The sequence below is a fragment of the Theropithecus gelada genome, chromosome 2, assembly GCF_003255815.1.
Source record: "Theropithecus gelada isolate Dixy chromosome 2, Tgel_1.0, whole genome shotgun sequence".
Lineage (NCBI taxonomy): Eukaryota > Metazoa > Chordata > Mammalia > Primates > Cercopithecidae > Theropithecus > Theropithecus gelada.
In genome coordinates, this window is record NC_037669.1 from 68,357,141 (window position 1) to 68,374,267 (window position 17,127).

The following is a 17,127-nucleotide window of genomic DNA, read 5'->3' on the forward strand; positions in this document are numbered from 1 at the left end:
GCTGGTGATGGAGCAGCCATGGTGCTCCCCCAAGGAGTTATGTGTGAGGACCAACATTCCAAGAATGGCTGGGTGGGAAGGTGGAAGAAGCCCCAGCCTCCGATGGCATCGTGGAGCGAGGGCACTAGCCCTGGACTGCTGCCTCCAGATTGCTTTTATGTGAGGGACACAATACCCATGGTAAAAAGCCAGAGGATGTTAGATTTTTCTGTTTCACACAGCTGAACTTAATCCTAGCTGGCCTCCAAGCCTTGGAGGAAGGGTTCGCCTTAGAGAGGTGAGAGCACTTGTTTAATTTCACAGGAGGAAGAAGCAGAGGGTAAATGCAAAAGTAGGAAAGAGGCTTCTCACACTAGCTTTTTAATAGAGGTAGAGATTATTATGACACTGTAATAAAGAAGCACTCAACACAGTAAGTGAAAGGATGGCTTATGATCTCTGTGGGAGTCTTCACCTGCAGAAAGCTGGTTCATTTAACCCAGGGCTTTTGAACTTTGGCACTACGGACGTTTGGGGTGGTTAATCCTTTGCTGTAGGGGGCTGTCCTATGTAGTGTGGGGTGTTTAGTAGCATCTTGGCCTCTACCCACAGTAGCACCTTCCCCCAGATGTGACAAAAACATATCCAGACATTGCCAAATGTCCCCTGGGAGACAACATCACCCCCAGTTGCAAACCACTGGTGCAGTCTGTGAACTTTTTCTCTCAAAAAGATATTTAAAACCTAGAAGTGTTTTTTGGTTTTTCTGTTTTGGGGTTTTTTGGTGGGAGGAAGGAATGAGAGAGTGAGGGAGATGTTGGTTAAAGGATACAAAATTTCAGTTAAATAGGCTCACGTCTGTAATCCCACCATGCTGGGAGACCGAAGTGGGTGGATCACCTGAGGTCAAGAGTTTTAGACCAGCCTGGTCAACATGGTGAAACCCTGTCTCTACCAAAAAAAAAAAAATTAGCTGGGCGTGGTGATACATGTCTGTGATCCCAGCTACTCAGGAGGCTGAGGCAGGAGAATCACTTGAACCCAGGAGGCAGAGGGTATGGTGAACTGAGATTGCACCACTGCATCCAGCCTGGGTAACAGAGCAAAACTCAATCTCAAAAAAACAAACAAACAAAAATATGTGAGTTGATGCATATGATAATTCACTCAGTTTAGCCATTCCACATGTATACATATTTCAAAACAACATGCTGTATATGAAATATATAATTTTTACTTGTCAATTTAAATAAATAATTTTTAATTGACATGAAATTGACAGCAAGCTATATTACTCCTATATTTGTGGTTTATTTTTTAAAAAACACATTGTATCAAGCAATCAAGGAAAAAACACCTCAACAAGTATTATTTTAATTATCTACAAACTTTATAATTATTGACAAATTATATCCAAACTGTAAGGAAGTTGAAAAATAATCTTCTTTTCGTTCTATAGGTCTACCACCTTCCTTTAATTAAACATTGAAAACAAAAATTGGCAACTAGAAAAAATATATAGTAATATCAACCACAGAACAAATTCACTATAAGTGCACCTTAGCTAAGTCATTTCCCACTATACATCCACAATTTCCACATCTATAAATGGAGACACTTATGCAAGAAAGCCCAGAAGTTTCTTTCTCCTTTAAAATTAAGTCATTCCATGTATCACTGCACAATTTTTGAGTTATGCTGGACCTTAAATTATGATTCCATTTACAAAAAAAAAAAAAGTGATTTACATGCAAATTTGGGGGAAATAGGTCTATAGAAAGAGCCATACTGGCCAGGAGTGGTGGCTTACGGCTGTAATCCCAGCACTTCGGGAGGTCGAGGCAGATGGATTACTTTAGGTCAAAAGTTTGAGACCAGGCTGACTAACATGGTGAAACCCCGTCTCTACTAATAATACAAAAAAATTAGCAGGGTGTGGTGGCGGGTGCCTGAAGTCCCAGCTACTTGGGAGGCTGAGGCAAGAGAAGCGCTTGAACCTGGGAAGTGGAGGCTGCAGTGAGCTGAGATCACACCACTGCACTCCAGCCTGGGCAACAGAGTGAGACTCCATTAAAAAAAAAAAACAAAAAAAAGAATGAGGCATACTGTTTTTTTCTTCCAGAGGTTCTGTTGAAGAATGTAATTATTTTAAGGTAGGAAAATCATCATTGATTAAAAAATTCTACTAAGTAATTGTGCTATCATTGATTCAAGGTCAGGTTTTTACATTGTTATCTTCTGAAAGCATTCATTATCAGCTTCTTTGCATCCTTTTACAACTGACATGACCAGAGTCAAAGAGAATATGCCAAGAAAAGGTCAGTAAATGCTGAGGTGAATCAATTTGCATAAGAAAAAAAAAAGGAAAGTGTTGTTTCCATGGCTTCTAATAGAAGCATAGACAGAAATGTGAAAAATAAAAACTAGTTTGCTGTGGCAAACAAAATAAACTGATCTATAAATATATCATAATTTTAGTTCCATAAAATCTCATTGTTCAGTGGTGATCTTTATTATGAGTAATCACGGGTTGCTTTTTGTTTGTTTCTGGCTTTTTTTCTGCTGATCTCTGTGCCACATGTCTCTGAAATAGCACCTACTAATTTCTTTTTTCTCTCCTTCTGGTATATAGAGAATATATGTAGTCATCAAGTAGGAAGTTAGATACATAACTATCCAATTTCAACATATAAAGTACATTTATAGAGTCAGAGAGGATGGTATACAAAATGAAAACCCAAAGATAAAGTCCTCAGTAATGTTTTCCCTGGGAAAGGGAATAGTTCATGTTTAAGACACTACATGTTTTCCTAAGAGGTTTAGAAGTCCCTCTTACGGGCAGTTATGTTGCTTCTTGAGTCCTGGAGAGATATAAAGGGTGCACTGGTAGCTGATGGGTGTGTACAGAGTAACCCTGCTTTGCTCAAAAGTGGGATACACGGCTCTTGCCTTTGCCTGTGCAGCGTCCATCCCCTCTTCCTTTGTTAACTTTTGTTTTCCTTAGGAGAACCACCTCCCCTTACCCTCAATTCAGGTGGTCAAAGTGGAGCTACCCCCATATGTGTAGCATCGGCAGACACCTCCACATTGCAAATCCATCCAATCAGCATATTCCATCCCTGTGGCGAGAGTGATTCATTCAAAAATGAACACCTAACCCAACGTGGTCCACAGAGACTCAATCCTGGGATTTCTGCTGAACTGATTGGAAGAAAAGGAGAGGAGTTAGAGCCCTCCTTCCAATAAATGAGGAAGAGAGAGGGTGTCGGCCTGAGCTCTTGGGACTACCTCACGGGAGGATGAAACAGAGACCAACCCAAGCCAACAAAAACCGTGAGGGAAGACCAGCTTGAACCTACCCCTGGTCCTTTGGGATTCTAGAGGATGTAAATTCTTTCTCTTTGCTTAAGCCAGTTTGAGTTGCGTTTCATTGCTTGAAATTGAAAGACTCCTGAGGAAGTCAAAAAAGTCAAGTTCTGCAAGAACCTAGAGAATTGTTCATAGCCTAGAGATGTTTGTGCAATGAAGTAAAGAAAAATCCATGTTTGTTTTTCAGGGATCTGTACATAGCTTGCAAAACTATGAGGAACAAATTAGGAAATGGTTAACACACAAAAGCACTCAGAAAAGTGCTTAGCTCTAGGGTGAAGGAAAAATGCGTATGTGGGGAGGGACACACACGGGCTTCCAAAGCCCTGGTAGTGTTCAAATGCCAAAGCTGGGTATTGGTCACAAGGCACTTATTATTATTTTTATTTTTAGAGGTAGGGTCTCCCTCAGTTTCCCAGGCTGGGGTGCAGAAGTACTGTTAATTTGCTGTAATGTCAAATGCCTGTTCTCAAATGATCCTCCCATTTTAGCCTTCTGAGTAGCTAGGACAATTGTGTACCACCAGCCCTGGCTAATGTTTTTTATTTTTGTGGTGACAAGTCTCACTATGTTGACCAGGCTTGTCTCAAACTCCCAGCCTCAAGTGATCCTCCTATCTTAGCCTCCCAAAGTTCTAAGATTATAGGCATGAGCTACCACACCTAGCCTATTGTTATTTTTGTATGTACATATACATCTTATATTTTATCTTAATATTAAATATTTCAATATCTCCGAGGTTAAGAAACTTGCACAAAATCACAGAGCTTATAAATGAGCCAGTGTTAGTATTCATCTCAACAGGTTTTGAAGATTAAATGAGGCAAAGCATGAAAGGATGCCAAACCATGCCGGACACACGGCAAGTGCTCCATAGATGTTTGATGTTGTTATAATCATAACTGTTTGGGGATGTTGGGAGGATTACATAAGATAATGCATATTAAACACTTAGCCCAATTTCTGTCATCCATGAAATGCTTATTTTAATGTTTGCTATTAATATTATCATTTTTTATCCGAACTGGTTAATATGTTTTCTTGGCCAACATACCTTCCATAAAAGCAGGACATCCATGACATTTCTTTGTGGGTTAAGCTTTTTCCTCCTACCATTCAAGCTCTTAACCAGCCTTATATTTCAAGAATCTTCACAGTAGTGCAGCAAAATTGTAATTTATACCTGTACTGTACAGTATAGTAGTCATTAGCTACATGGGGCTATTTAAATTTAAATTAATTAAAGTGAAAATTTCATTCCTTAGTTGTACTAGCCACATTGCAAGTGCTCCACAGCCACTTGTGACTAGTCGTACTGTTAGGGACTGCATGGATATGGAGTATTTCCATCATTGCAGACAGTTCTATTGGGCTGTACTATGCTATACTGGGGAGTAATTAAAACCAGAACCAAAAAAGCACAGAGACCTTCATGTGGGGGGTGGAGAGGAGAGGCATCTCGGGGCAAGGCTTCCTGGCTGTCTTTCTAGAGGCCTCACAAGATGGCTTCACCTTGACCCAGTGATGATGATCCAGGGTCTCTCTCAGCCTTGCAGACTCAGAGCCTGACTCCTCAGCACCATAGGTCTCCTCCATTTGGGTCATGAATCAGAATGTCAATATGTCGATTTACCGTGAAAACCCTTACTACTTTCACTGCCCAGGGACTGGCATTCAGGACACTGGCTCCCGTGACTTCTCCCCACTGGCAAGGCCACCAGAAGTCCATGTATAATCAAAGGGCTGCAGTGAGTCGGAACCAGGCCAATGGCAGTGGTCTGTGTGTTCTGAATGTGCTATTCCCCAGCATCAAGAGGGACCTGCCTGTCCCTGGAGCCAGACAGGCACATCTTGGGCTGGAGTTCCACTGGCCTGATGGTGGTTAGCATTGCCAAGTTGTACTCCTGGGACTTCCCTGTTTTCTTTCTTCCCTACACCCTTTTTTCAATTTTAAAATAATTTTAGACTCACAAGACATTGCAAAAATTATACAAAGAGTTCCTGAGTACCTTTCCCCCAGTGTCCACCACAATAGCATCTTACATAACTAGAGTACACCATCAAAACCAGGACATTGACGTTGGCACGATACCCTTTTCCTTTGATAACGGCAAATATGTTAATGGGTTCTTACACTGTGTCAGTCATATTTTTGTTTCATTCTCACAACAATCCTACACTGTAGGTATTATTATTATTCACTCCATTTTATTGAGAAGAAGGCTGAAGCTCTGAGAAATTAAATGTCTTTCCTAAGGCTAGACAGACCATAGATGGCAGAGTTGAGATTGGACCCTACCAAACCCGACTCCAGAGTAGCACTCTCTAAATATGAATGGATGGGAAAGGCTTTAACAAGCAGACCTCAAACGCCAGACCAAAACGCTTTTCTGCCTGTTTGCATTTGCGGCCTATGTCTCTGGGATGATTTAGTGTGTGTTAAACCTGCACTTTCCCTGGTCAAGGGAAGGGGGAATAATGGGCTATAACCCCCAAATTCTGATGATGCATTGCTAAAGCCAAAATCTGCTCAAATGCTTATTAAATTTATCTTAATGCTTGAGAAAGATAAAAATAGTGCTCAAAATATAAAGAGTACTGCAGGGTGGTTGTACATTTTCTACTTCAAGAGCTCACTCGATGTCATGGCTTATTATAATTAGAGTAAACTTTCACTAATCAACAGTCACAGAGAACCATGAATACTCTTCGGGAGGGGTGTCGACTTAAAGAGCTGAGCTGCCAGTTTAGGAAATCAGGTTTAGACTCTGAACGTGGTAATGGTGAAACTGTTGCTCTAAAAAGAACCATCTGGTAGCAACTTGCATCGTACCGGTACAGCTATTGCACTATTCTCACAGCACCTATTGCACAGTGCCTGCAGGCACATAGCAGCGATAGGTGGTATATCTCTGGTCAGTTACATTGCCTGTGTTCTTCCTTCACAGCTCCTCTTCTCCTACATGTGAAAGAACCACAAATGAAAGGAAATCAGAGAGAGTTGTGGTTTTTTTTTATTGTTGTTTTGTTTTGTTTTGTTTTTTGAGACAGAGTCTTGCTCTGTCGCCCATGCTAGAGTGCAGTGGCACCATCTCAGCTCACTGCAACATACCCTTCCCAGGTTCAAGTGATTCTCCTGCCTCAGCCCCCAGAGTAGCTGGGATTACAGGCACCCACCACCATGCCTGGTTAATTTTCGTATTTTTTGTAGAGACGGGGTTTCGCCATGTTGGCCAGGCTGGTCTTGAACTCCTGGCCTCAAGTGATCTGCCCACCTTGGCTCCCCGAAGTGCTGGGATTACAGAGGTGAGCTTCTGTGCCTGGCCGGGGAGCATTTTATTGGACAGGAATCTTATCAAAACTTGGATGTTCCACCACAAAAATAAAAAGTTTGAAATCTACTGGCTTACACAAACTAGATGTAAAAGAGATCAATTACAAATCAGGCTAACAATTGATCTATTTTAAAATAACTGATTAACTGGAATCGGTTGATGCTGAGATAGGATTTGGGGGTTTACATCAGCCTTTAGGAAGATCATAACTTACAGTCAAGGCTGAGTTCTGGAACCTAATTCTCTCAGCAAGGAAAACAGTTCTATTTGAGCACCCCAGTAAACTCATCTCCTGACCACTTTCCCTCTCTCTACTCGTCCACCTCCAGCTATTATGATGGGGGCCTATTAAACAGACAAACACACTAGAAAATGGAAGGGAGAATGCTGTAATAAGATCATAAAAGCACAATTACCACGGATCATTGGCTAGGGCTTGGAAATACTTGCATTATGGCGAATTGCATCCATCAGCTTGAAAACATTTTGGAAGTAAACAAATGAAGAGTTAGCAATCTGCCACTTAGGATTCTCTAGGTGAAAGCTTATCCTACCAAAATTAATTTTTCAGCCCCCTCCTGCTCAAACCTACACTATCTTTTTTGCTAATTAGTGAGCCAAAGGTTGATAATACTTACGTATACATTTAGCAAACCCAAACTCTGCCAAACTGTGTGAAAAAAATAAATGACTTCAGTGGATAGAGATCCAGGATGCAACCACACAGTCCATGGCCATTTCTAACTGTGAGGACAGTGGAACAAGTGATCACAATGACTTGATATATATGGCAGAGACCTTCCTAAAAGTAGTCTCCTGTGTTTTGGAAAGTGTATTTATAACTGTTTTGTAGAGGGGTCCCCACACCTCAAAGAGGAGCCAGTATGGTTGGAAAAAACTAGAACTTCGAGGCAGGAGACCAGTGACCTATTTCCTGCTCTGTCTTCTGGTTCCTATGAGATGAAATCTTTTGGATTATCAGTTTCCTCATCTGTAAAGCGAGTTAGATGACTTAGATTATCCCAGCATTTTCTGTATTTGATTAATGAGTTTATTTGAGATTGGCTACATATTCAAAATGTACCCAATTCCTCTAAATTTCTCTACATTTAGTGGGGTTATTTTCATTAAGGCTTGGATGTGGTCAAGATAAGGGATTGAGATTTGCCTAGCATTTTATCCCTGGCACATGCAAAAAGTGCTCTGTAATCAAATATTTTGGAAATGCTGAGTTGTACCAAGTTGGTACAACTAGTTTCTTTTTGCAGGACCTCTTGGAGTCTTTAATGTGTTAATACAAATTATGGCTCCTAAGAGGTCTCTATCTGATCACAAAAATTCACAATTTTTCTAAGATGAAACACTCCCTGGCAGATGCTATACTAGAGTCCTCAACCTCCAGTGTTAGGCTCACTCTAATTGATCCTGCCACCGAAAAAAAGCAGGCAGGATGCCTTTGATAGACAATTCACCTTATGACAGCAAAGACACCCAGTCCCCACTTAGAACTCTGACAAATGAACCTGCAGAGCAGAAACACGGATGGCCCAGTTTCTTACCACTCACAAAAATAGCATCTCTTCTGAACTTGTTCTTAGGGGGATTCCTCTGCGGGTAAACATACCTCCAAACAAAAAGTCACATGTATAGAATTGTACCTGTTCTCTGCCATTTTGTTTTTAAGTCTTGATCTCTGAGTTGTAAAGAGACAGAGAGAGAACAAAGAAAGAGAGAAAGCAACAAAGAGAAAGAGGTGAGAGGGAGGGAGAGAGGCAGGTTTTAAGATAAGTTTGGGGAAAATTCACATCATAGTCATTGTTTCTTCCTTTTGGTTATTGGCTATCTAAATTTTTTATGACAATATTTAAACAAAGCATATAAATTCAAGGAGAAGCTGTAATAGTTAAGTATTTGGCATAAGACCCAACTGGGTGTAAACCCAGCTCTACTACTTAGAAGTTACTGTGATTCTGTATGACACAGTTAATCTCTGTGAATCTTACTTCCCTCCTTTGTAAAATAGGAATTGTGGTAGTAGCTACCTCGTAGGGTAACTGGAGGTATTATATAACATGTATTGAGATTTACTGAGTACTTACCATATGCAATGCACAGAACGAGGCAGCCTTTACATTTAGAAATGGAGATTTTTGTAATTGGTTTGTGCCTACAAATTCCTATACCCAGATGTCTTATTATTTCTTCCAAGTCCTTTCCCTCAGGAAAAAAAAAAAAATAGATATATTGATAGATATATGTAGATAGATATACATGTATACATACATATATATATACACACACACAATTCAAATTTAGGGGAGAAAAAAATTAGTCAATAAAATTTGTGTGGACTAACTAATAAATGTTGACCTAAACTAATAAAGAAGTAATTACCTAGCCCTGGTTTTTCCTCTTAAGAAAATTATTTTCTTTCTTTTATTTTTGGACAGAGTCTTACCCTGTCACCCAGGCTGGAGTGCAGTGGCACGATCTCAGCTCACTGCAACATTTGCCTCCCAGGTTCAAGTGATTTTCCTGCCTCAGCCTCCCAAGTAGCTGGGATTACAGGCGCCTGCCACCATGCTCGGCTAAATTTTTTCTTGTATTTTTAGTAGAGACGGGGTTTCACCATGTTGGCCAAGCTAGTTTCGAACTCCTAACCTTAGGAGGTCCACCCATCTCAGCCTCCCAAAGTGCTGGGATTACAAGCGTGAGCCACTGCACCCGGCCGAGAAAGTTATTTTCTGTATGAGACTTTCTGTCTGGAAAGTTAACAAATATGCTACAGATTTGCATAACAATCTCTTCCTTTTAATGAAGTACATGATACATAGCCTTAAGGCTCATCTTCAATGCTAAAAATAAATATTAAATGCAGTCAACACTGTAATGAATAAAACCTAAATCTTTTAGAACCAAATGTTCATCCTGATCCCTCATATTATTTCAAACACATTTTGTACTAATTATTTTTTTAAAAAAGTCTTTCTCTTGAATTAATATTTCAACTATTTAAAAATAGGTAAACTTTATTATACATTATCACTTGAATAGACCAAATAATTTTTAGTGCCTCCGTAGACAATTGGCTTTCAAATTGAATCCTGATGATTTATTTTTAAATATAAAGAGAAATCATCAGATTAAAATAGATGTCTTATTTAGAATTATAAAAGCAATTCATTTTTCACATCACATTTAAAGCGTGGTTATTATATTTAAAAGATATTTCAGAATGATATTGTGGGTTTGTTAACAAGAAAAGCCACCATGTAATAGTACAGTGATAAAAGATGAAGGGTGAAAAAAATAAGGAGAATATCTATTTTACTTTTTTGGAACCCTTCTAAATGAAAAATCATGTACACAAAGACAAACGAGACCTAGCTTGGAAATTACCAGGCCCACCTATTATGTGAAAATAATTAGAAGTCACATGAAGAAGACACATACAAAGTAAGCCCTCAGACAAGCTGGAATCATTTTTAAAACCAGAGCAGGCCAGGCACAGTGGCTCACACTTGTAATCCCAGCACTTTGGGAGGCCAAGGCAGGAGGATTGCTTGAACCCGGGAATTCGAGACCAGCCTGGGGAACAGACCCATCCCTATTAAAAAATTTTTAAAAATTAGCCAGATGTGGTGGTAAGCACACCTGTAGTCCCAGCTACTCGGGTGGCTGAGGTGAGCAGACTGCTTGACCCTGGGAGGAAGAAGCTGCAGTGAGCCATGGTCGTGCCACTGCACTCCAGCCTGGGTGACAGAGAAAGACCTTGTCTCAAAATAAATACATAAATTTAAAAATAAATAAATAAAAAATAAAGCTAAAGCTTCATGTAAAAGAGTAACAGAAGTTCTCTTCCTTTATATAGCTGAGATTGTGTCAGGCTTTCACTGCAAGATGGCAGATGGAAGACCCATTTGCTACCTTTCCCCAATTCTACCAACAGATTTATTGAGCACCTACTATATAACTGGCCATTGAGATGAAAGCACATATAATAAGGTGAACATGCAAGGGGTCCACCAGTGAGCCAGAACTTTGGGCAATTCCCACAACTCAGAAAGCAGATGAATTCCACCGGTAAACAGAGAGCGCCTCAAAAGGACAGCCCAGAACAGACCTAGGAAAAGGAGGTGGGAAACAATTTACTCGAGGGGCAATAATGAAACTCCAGGCTCTTTATGATCTAATACATGAGTCGGCAAACTTTCTGTAAAGGGCCAGAGAGTAAATATTTTCAACTTTGCAGGTCATATAGTCTCTCTTGCAAATACTCCACTCAGCCCTCATGGTGTGAAGGCAGCCTTAGACAAAACATTGGCAAGTCTCGCTGGGTCCCACTCAAACTTTCTTTACAGGAACAGGCAGTAAGTCTCAGTCTGCCAGCGCCTGATCTAAATTCTTACCACTGTGGCTACATTACATGAAATCTAAAAATTTTAAGGGGAAATTGCCTGAGTTTTAGCTCTAGTCACCATCTTCTCTGTACCCCAGGTCTGTCTGATTGCCTTTCCCCACACCCAGAGGTTGCCAACACCCGAGCATCTATCTGCACTGTCAATCAGTTATATAAGGTGAATCTTGACGTTTCCTTGTCCAGCCTTTATCTTAACCAATGGTAAACTCTACTTGCTCTACTTTGGTTTTTTTGCTAGTTTTTTTTTTTTTTTTTTTTTTAAGAGTCTTGCTCTGTCACCCAGGATGGAGTGCAGTGGCTCTATTTCAGCTTACTGCAACCTCCCATGTTCAAGTGATTCTCCTGCCTCAGCCTCCTGAGTAGATGGGATTACAGACATGAGCTACCACGCCCAGCTAATTTTTGTATTTTAGTACAGGCGGGGTTTCACCATGTTTGCCAGGCTTGTCTTGAACTCCTGATCTCAAGTGATCTGCCCACCTTGGTCTCCCAAAGTGCTGAGATTACAGGTGTGAACCACCACACCCAGGTCTCTACCTGTTCTACTTTTTAAGTGAGTCAGTTCACCTCTCTCCTTCTTTGCTGCCAACACCGGTAGCAGAAGCCACCTGGACTGCTGCCATGGCCTCCCATCAGGCCTGCTCTCAGACACTCTCCAATCTCTTCTCTATATTATTCGTAATTTGTTCAATAAATATTTATCAAGTGCCTACTATGTGCCAGGCATCTTTCTAGGTACTAGAGATAAATTAGTGAACAGAACAAAGTTTTTGAACATCCCTTATCCTATGGAGCTTAGATTCTGGTGTATGTGTGGGGAGGTGGGGGCAGTAAGGCAACCAAGAGAAAACATGGTATGTAATAGAATATGCTAGAAGGTCTTAGTGCTCGGGAAAAGTGAAATATAAAAGGACTAAAAGGCATCTGGAGTGCTGGGGCAGGTGCAAATGTAAATAAGGGTGGTTAGGATAGGCCTCCTTGCAAAGGTGAGATTTGAACAAACATTTGAAAGTGACAAGAGAGTCTTCCCTGTTGCTGTCTATTTGGGGAAAGAGCAATTTGAAAAGGAGAAGATCCAGGACAAAGTTCCCAAGGTGGGAGCATGCCCTGTGTGTTCTAGAAACCTACAGGGGGCAGTGTGGCAGGAGCGGAGCTGGCAGGAAGACAAGAGGTAGGAGTAGTAAACAAAGTCAAAGATCTGAAGGTCTCTGTGAGAGAAATGAGAAACCACTGCAGGGTTTAGAGAAAAGAGTCTGACCTACTTTAACAAAAAAAAAAAGGTGTTGATGATAGAATGTAGAGGGCAAGGGTGAATCTGGGAGGCCAGTCTTGAGGCAATGATGGTGACAGTACTCTAGGCTAGAGGTGACAGGGGCTCAGAACAAAAGGGGTAGCATGACAGAGGGCAAACTAGCTGGATATATTTTATTAAAATATATTGTTTTATTTTATTTTGTATTTATTTATATTTTACTATAATATAAAATATTGTATTATCACTAATATAACAATAATCTACAATATCATATATAAATTTCGAAGGCAAAGTAGATTTGCCTTCAAAAGGCAACAAGATTTTCAGACAGATGGGCCTTAGATGTGAGAGAATGAGAAGGGTCAAAGACGACTCCGGGGCCATCTTTGGAAGGATAGAGTTGCCTTCAACAAAAGGGGTTCGGGGGTTGCCAGAAGGTGTTGGGATGTGGACAGGTTGAGTCACACTGCAGTGAGGTCTTCCTTATGAAAGCTGCTCATGTCACACTTGCCCCATTCTTACGGTTTTTCTCCTTCCCCAACCAACCATGAAGACCAAAATCTTTAGTGTTACCTATATAAGATCCTGCAAAGGGTCCCTGCCATCCCTCTGGATCCGTATTTGTTCCAGACTTTGCTTTAGGCACATTCCTTGGGCCACATGGCTACCCTTTTGTCTGCACTGTCTGGAATGCCCAGCCATCCTCCACATCTGCTGTTTTATTCTTTTCTTTCTTTTTTTTTTTTTTTTTTTTTTTTTTGAGACAGGATCTCACTGTCACCCAGGCTGGAGTGCAGTGGTACAATAACAGCTCACTGAAGCCTTGACCTCCAAGGCTCAAGTGATCCTCCCACCTTGATTCTTCAGGTAGCTGGGATTACAGTCACTTGTCACCACTCCTGGCTAATTTTTAAAAATTTTTTTTGTAGAGACGGGGTCTCCCTGTTTGTCCAGGCTGGTCTGGAACTCCTGGGCTCAAGCAATCCTCCTCTCTAGCCTTCCAAAGTGTTGGGATTACAGGCATGAGCCACTGCACCCAGCCCTGTTTTATTCTTCAATTAAATTCTGCATAACCTTCACCTCTCATCCCAGATTCCAGTATTTGGGTTTCCTCATATGCTCTCTCATAGTGACCCTAAATTTATCTTCTATAGTTATAAATTTTTATAATTATTTGATTCATGTGCATCTTCCCATGAGACCCAGGGGGCTGGGTTCATGTCTGTTTTGCTCACCCTTGTACCCCCGATGCTGCACACAATATCTGGAATGTAGTAAGTCTCAGTTAATACCTGTTGAATGAATAAATTTTGGTTTACTACCTACCTAAAAGAAAATATTAGCTTACACATTTACTCACTTTCAGAGTCCTTGTATAATTCTGGTATAAAGAATGCTGTACTAGAAAAAACATAAAGGAAATTACACATCATTATTTATAATAGCAATTACTAATATAATTCAAAGTTCATTATGCTCATTAAGGAGTCCAAGCCATGAATGATTCATTTCCTGTAGAATATAGCACTGCTCACCTGATACCTTGTCTTCAGAAACCAGTGACAGACTTGCACTGTCTGTCCCCTTGAAGACAGACTGTCATGTGGCTTGTTTTGGTCACTAAAAAGTGAGCAAAAGTGACAGGCATCAATTCCAGGCAGAGAAAGCTGGTGTACAACCCTCTGGCTGCACCCTACTATGTTAGTTTCCTGTGTCTGCCATAATAAAATTACCACAACTGGGTGATTTAAAACAATAGAAACTTATTCTCTCGTGGTTCTGGAGGCTAAAAGTCCAAAATCAAGGGGTCAACAAAGCCGTGCTCCCTGTGAAGGATCTGGGGAAGAATCCTTCCTTGCTCTTTCAGATCTTGATGGCTGCTGGCAATCCTTGGTGTTCCTTGCCTTGTAGAAGCATCGCTCCAATTTCTGCCCCAATCTTCACTTGGTGTTCTCCTGTGTGTGTGTACGGGGCGGGGTTGGGGGTGGGGAGTCTCTCCTGTGTCTCTGTATCCAGCTCTCCCTCCCTTTTCTCTTATGAAGACACCAGCCATTGAATTTACAACCCACCCTAATATAGCATGACCTCATCTTAAGTTGATTACATCTGCAAAGACCCTATTTCCAAATAAGGTCATATCCACAGGTACCCGGGCTTAGGCCTTGAAAATAGCTTTCTAGGGGACACAGTATAGGCCACTACACTGGAAATCATGAAGCACATGTTGAAATGGAGCCTTATTAGTCAGCCCAAGTCCCAAACTGACTACTGTGAGACAGGCCTGTGTCTCCCAGCTCACCTCATTTCAGTCACGTGGCTCCCAAGTAAAGGGATAGGCTGAATCATCTGCACCAGGTAAAGCTTCCATCTCTCTTGCTTTTTTGGTGACTACCTTTAATGGATTCATATACATGACATGAGTCTGTACTGTATATGATCTTCTTGTAACTATCTCTGGACTGTCCTTCATGGGACATATTCCTGTTGCTGGTCACTTACTGAATGCCTGCCATATGCCTATTATTGTGCTGTGTGCCAAGAGAGATGCATAGAAAATTAGACACAAGGATCCTAACCCCAAAAAGTATACAATCTAACATAGTGGGCAGGACAGAAAAGATCTATATCAGCGCTGGCTGAAATTGTCAGGGGAGACCAAATAATGAGACTTAATAAGAGGTAACCCTGACAGAGCTCCCAGTCTGTTCCAGGCACTGTGATAAGCATTTTGCAGGTATTAAATTCCATAGGGGTTGTACCCCATGAGGTTGGTATTTTATACCCATTTTATAGGAGAGGAAATAGAGGCTTCAAAAGGTTGTGTAACTTGCCCAGTGGTCACACAGGATTCCAATCCTGATCAGCCTGTCTCACAAACATGGGGTTCTACAGACGCTCCTAGATTGCATTTTCATTTAAGCTGAGCCTTGATGGTCTGCTGGAATATGGTAGGCTATACTTTACACACACAAGGCTCATTTCACCTGATACAGTTGTGCCTGGGCAGAATTGATCATGTGGCAATATCAACAGTTACAGTAATAGAACAGAAACAATAAACTACTGTTTCATTTCTATTTCATTGTTGCTAAGTTGTCCCTCCTGCCTTTTTTAACAAACTAATCCAAATTCTTCATCTTTTTTTTTTTTTTTTTTTCATTTTTCCCTTTATAGCAATTGAAGTCAGACTTCAGTTTTCAAACTTGGCCTCAGATACAAATGTGGCATATCAAGAGCCTTCATTTCTCTGCTAAAGCATTAAAACAATTAAAATTTCCAAAAGAACATGAAACTAAACCAACCCTATTTTTAAGTGTTTCCAAACTTGTTTCTTTTTTTTTTTAAACTTGTTTCAAAACAGCCTTATGAGGATTGTTTCCCAAACAGCTGTGTAAGAAGCCAGCCACTTTTGAAATCTGATTTTTCCTATGTAGACATATCATATTTTCTATGCTTGAAGAAGCAGGGAATACCCAAGCTGGCATTCAATAGTAGCGAATATGAAATAGACCATTAAAAGAAAGTCATAGGAATGTTAAAATCCATGTTGACTGGTTTTTACATTTACCCGGCAGCATTCCCGAGCTAGCGTTGGCATGGAGACTGGAAAAGGAAACTTTCCACAAGTCTGTCACTTGCTACTGTTTCTACTTAGTCCACTGTGGGTCCAATTTTAACATTTTTTTTAAGTTGAAAAAAAGTGTTTAACTCCTTTTGTGTTTTCTGTTCATGGCGTTTTTTAAACATGAGAACACGTGTGAAAAAGATTTTTAAAAAGCAGCCAAAGAGTGGGGTTTCCAAATATTCAGCTGTTTAACATTCAGATAATTGCCTGCCTTCCCCCGCACTAGCCCCCACATTTCGTCTGCATGCTTTGGCATAGGGGAGCCCCACAGTCTGAAAGTAACTCTGTCCCAACTCTCCTTACTGCATTTATTAAAGAGGCTGAAAGACGCATCTGCTTTTCAATAGTTTGTGGTTCTTAAGAGACCAGGAAAGCCAGAGGTTCTGACTGTTCACGAAGAAAGTTGGGTTTCCCAAAACGGGCAAGCAAATTTGGTGTGGTCACATCTAGGTATTCTTGACATCATTTTTGTTGAGGGAAACAGGCTGCAATTCTTGGAGCCAGGCTAGGGTCAGAGATGGAGGGTAAATCTGCCACTTGTTCTTTCCTGGTGTGCCTGGAACCCACTAGACACTCAATTCATGTTTACATGAATGAACGAATCACAATAATGCCCTATTGCATCTGTAAAACCGAAGGGTGATTTTCCTGGGCTGGAAAGTTAAAGAAAGAAGAGAGAGCTGCGTACCTAGGGCTTAAGGGGCCTCAGGCTGGCACTCGAAACCAGGCGTTCTCATTTCCCTTTGGCATCACCCTGAACGGCTGTGCCTGGAGCTGGCGCGGGGCTGAAGAGGGGAGGAAATACATGTGAGGAAAATCAGAGGAGAGGGTCGGGAACAGATGTGGGCATAAAGGGAAGCCATCTGACATGAAAGAAACAAATAGGAGTTCTGCAGTTGGAAGGACAAATCCTTCCACGTCGTCGGGGATGTGGGATTGGGGCGATTTTGCTCTCCCTTTGTTCTTTTCCTCTGCCTTCCACGTTTCCAGGGTATGTGATTGATGTCTGTCTTCTCTGTTAAGTTATTCCACCGTGAGGACAGAGCCGGTGGCAGTACCTGGCACACAGCGGGCGCCCAGTACAGACCTGCTGAGCAAACGAATGGATTCAGGGGCTGCTGTGTCTCCCTCACCCACCCCCCGC